Consider the following 4,099-nt stretch of genomic DNA (forward strand, 5'->3'; position numbering starts at 1 on the left):
ACCCTGTGCACAAAAAGAATGAAACACTGTCCTGTCCTCGCTGTGTCTGTGTTGTTTGAGGCCCGTTCTTGCAGCCATGGTGTCAGTCCATCCCACAAGGGGTGGGGGCTGACGTCTAACTCACATCGGCTACCCCTTTGCTTTAGCAAGCATGATGGCTTCCTCCAGGGACTGGTCTCTCCTGGCAACATGTCCACAGCACTTTGAGATGAGGTCTCGCCATCCTGGTGTCTCGGGAACATTCTGGTTATCCTCCTCCAAAACGGGTGTGCTTGTTCTTTCGGCAATCCACGGTGCTTTCGATCTTTGTGCGCCAGCACCATCATTCAAACCCACCCATGTGTCTTCATTCAATAGTCAATGTCCAACCTTCACGGACACATGAGGCCATTGACAGTACTAGGGCTGGAGGTCAGGCACGCCTCCGTCCTCAGAGTGACGTCTTGGTTCTTCCGTATGTTAAAGGTCCTGTGCGGCAGATTTGCGCAAGACAACTCGTCCTGTGATCTGCCTTCCTGAGCACTGACTGTGGATCCACGTGAGACGCAGCTTTGCTCCCTTTATTCTGATGCGCCTCTGGGTCATGTTGTGACGGTTCGCATCTTCTTGACATTGAGTCCGAAGCCATCCTGAAGGCTGCTCTCCTTGATCTTCCTCAGCAAGTGCTTCAAGTCCCCCTCACTGTCAGCAAGCCAGCAGGTGTCATCTGCATGTTGCACATTGGGAATAAGCATCCCTCCAATCCGGATGCCACATTCTTCTTAGTGTCCTTTTTGGTCCCTCCTCCCCAGTGCTCCAAGGGAGCCCAGCAGCATCCTCTGTGTCTGCCTGGCGCTTGCAGCTGCTCTTCCACCAAGTGTGTGGGGCTGACCTTAAAGAGAAGGGGTTGCGGCCTTGAAGTCTCATACTGTAGATGAGGCCTGTGCAGGGCATCACCCTGCCCCTCTAAAACTAAAGCGCCTGCAAGAAGCTTCCCAACACCAGGGAGAGACAGACCTCAGCCCACCTGCTCCAGCTTAGAGAGTGATCTCATCCTTGCCTCCCGGGTGGGACCTCAGAGCTGCTTGGGGAGTGTCCATTCCTTCCACGGGAGAGCACCACTCCCAGAGGCCAGACACAGCACAGTGGGCTCTGATGATCTGAAGGGAGTGCTGGGCCCAGCCCCAAGGGTAGGATGACTCCCCAGTTTCTTCTCAGGACCTGCCCCCCACCCATGTGAGAGGCAGCCAATTAAGTGGTGGGGTGTTCTCAAAAATACATCTACGTCTACTCTCCTTGTCCCACACCGAAAGCCAAATCCAAACCAAACTCACTGCCATTGAGTCAATGCCGACTCATAGTGACCCTGTAGGGCAGGGTAGAACTGCCTGTGAGTTTCCCAGACATCTGTAACTCTTTAGGGGTGTAGAAAGCCCAATATTTTTCCTTCTGAGCGGCTGGTGGTTTTGAACTGCTAACCTTAAAGTTAGGAGCCCAACATGTAAACACTATACCACAGAAAGCAGCTTCTCGGAAATTCACTACTTTGGTGAGCTATGATAAGGGGCTAGGACCAGGAAGGGACAAATGAATATTGCATAGACTTGATTTTCCTGTAATTGAGTAACTCACTCCCTCTAAATTGGATTTTTGAACATCCTGATGGGCAAAGCAAAAAGGGAAACACGTTTGTGGTGCAGTGTGCTTTGCTGACGAGGAGCAGACAACCCTGGCCCTTGGAGCTGAAGAGAATTTCCCTCTTGGTGTCTCCTCAACCGCATCCCTATAGCAGGCACACGTCTGGGGTGCCGGGAGAGTGGGGCTCACTCAGTGGGGTGACGACTTGCAGGAAATCACCCGGCGTCAGAGACAGAGGGCCTGATGAGGCAGATGGTGGAGCATTGGCATGGGCTCGAGCCAAGTGTTTTAACTGAGTAGGGGATTTCTCCTCTTCTCCACGGAGAGCTTTGAAATGTGTCCACACATCTTGAAGATGGGTAACATGAAGAGGCAGGCTGATGACTGAGGCTGGAGCGGCACAACCGTAGGGAGAGAAGGACGATGGGCCCTGGGCAACCTCAATCTCTTCCTCTGTACATTGGGAGCAGTAGCCTTTTGTTTCATAGAAGCCTGGGAAGCTTAAGAAGCTGGGCCATGCATTCCATACTGCTCACGTTCCCCACACAATCGCTGACGACAAAGTGGTGCATAAGCAAATGTGGTGAAGAAAGCTGATGGTGCCCGGCTATCAAAAGATATAGGGTCTGGGGTCTTAAAGGCTTGAAGTAAACAAGCAGCCATCTAGCTCAGAGGCAACAATGCGCACATGGAAGAAGCACACCAGCCTTTGTGATCACTAGGTGTCAATAGGATCAAGCATCAGTATCAAAGAACAAAAAATCTTATCAGTATGAATGAGGGGGAGTGTGAAGTGGAGACCCAGAGCCCATCTGTAGACAACTGGACATCCCTTTACAGAAGGGTCACAAGGAAGAGACGAGCCAGTCAGGGTGCAGTACAGTACCGATGAAACATACAACTTTCCTCTAGTTCGTTAATGCATCCTCCCCCTCTATCATGATCTCAATTCTACCTTACAAATCTGGCTAGACCAGAGCATGTACACTGGTACAGATCAGAGCTGGAAACACAGGGAATCCAGGATGGATAAACCCCTCAGAACCAACAATGAGAGTAGAGATACCAAGAGGGGAAGGGGAAGGTGGGGGAGAAAGAGGAACCAACCAATCACAAGGATCTACATATAACCCCCTCCCTGGGGGACGGACAACAGAAAAGTGGGTGAAGGGAGACATTGAACAGTGTAAGACATGACAAAATAATAATTTAGAAGTTATCAAGGGTTCCTGAGGGAGGGAAAATATGAGGAGCTGATACCAAGGGCTCAAGTAGAAAGAAAATGTTTTGAGAATGATGATGGCAACAAATGTACAAATGTGCTTGACCCAATGGATGGATGGATGCCTTGTGATAAAAGTTGTACGAGCCCCCAACAAATTGATTTTAAAAAAAAAAAAAAAAAAAAACGGAAGAAACTGTGCCATGGAGTGGATTTCCGACAGCGACGAACGGAGTAGCATGGGAGTAGATCTGTCCCGCAGGATGTCCTGGGCCGGATCTTTATGGAAGCAGATCGCCAGGCCTTTCCGATCAGGCGCCATTGGATTGTTTCCCAGGCAAACCTTCCTCTTAGCAGCAGAACAGTAACCACTGTGCCCGGGGCTCCCTGGGAAGTGTGACCTGCCTGGAGCAACCTGCAGTGTGTCCTTTGTCCTCATTGTCCCCATCGGAGGTGCTGGTCAGCCTCCACAGAGTTACCGCCCACTCACAGTGACCATCTGGGCAGCAGAAGGAAACACTGCCCCATCCTTGGCACGTTTGAGCCACCTCCTCGCAGCCCCGGTGTCAAGCCATTCCGTTCAGGGCGGCTTCTTTGCCCTCTCCCCTCTACTTTACCAAGCACGGGGCCCTGCTGATAAGGACCCAGACTCCAGCAGCCCCCAGTCTTGTTAGCCTTCCCTGAGAGGGGGAGCTGAGGGCCACAGAGGAGACAAAGTCAGCTCCAGGTCACAGAGGTAGCCCGAGGACAACAAGAGCCAGGCTGGGAGGGGGCGGGTAACCTGGTTCCTTCTCCTCCTTCACCATGGATGTCCCCTCCTCAGATCTCCTCAGGCCTTGGGCCATGTCCTCCATGGACCCCTGGAGGGACAGAATGGGGAGGGAAAGATTTCGAGGCCCGTTTGGCCCCTGCTGGCAGTCGGGGCTGCTTCCCAGAAGACAGATGTTTCACCAACTGGTAAATGCACGTGCTTTTCCCTGGCTTGGGGAGAAGGTGGGCGCTGAAGAGGAGATGCCAGCTGGTTGGGCAGAGAGAACCGCAGCCACACCTGAGAGATTTAAATAGCCACCGCCTTCTCCGGGCACCGCGGGAGGGAGGCATCTGGGCAGAGAAGGAACACAGGAGCCTGTTCCAAACCGGCCACTGTTCTGGAATGACCGCCTGGTTCCTCCTCCCCCCAGAGGGCCCCGGGCCCCTCACCTCCCTGGATGGCAATGCTTACCAGCTGGGCTGCCTAGCCTGGTCAGAGAGAGCCTGAGT

The sequence above is a fragment of the Echinops telfairi genome, unplaced genomic scaffold, assembly GCF_000313985.2.
Source record: "Echinops telfairi isolate 266 unplaced genomic scaffold, ASM31398v2 ScPeMD7_2;HRSCAF=8, whole genome shotgun sequence".
Classification (NCBI taxonomy): Eukaryota; Metazoa; Chordata; class Mammalia; order Afrosoricida; family Tenrecidae; genus Echinops; species Echinops telfairi.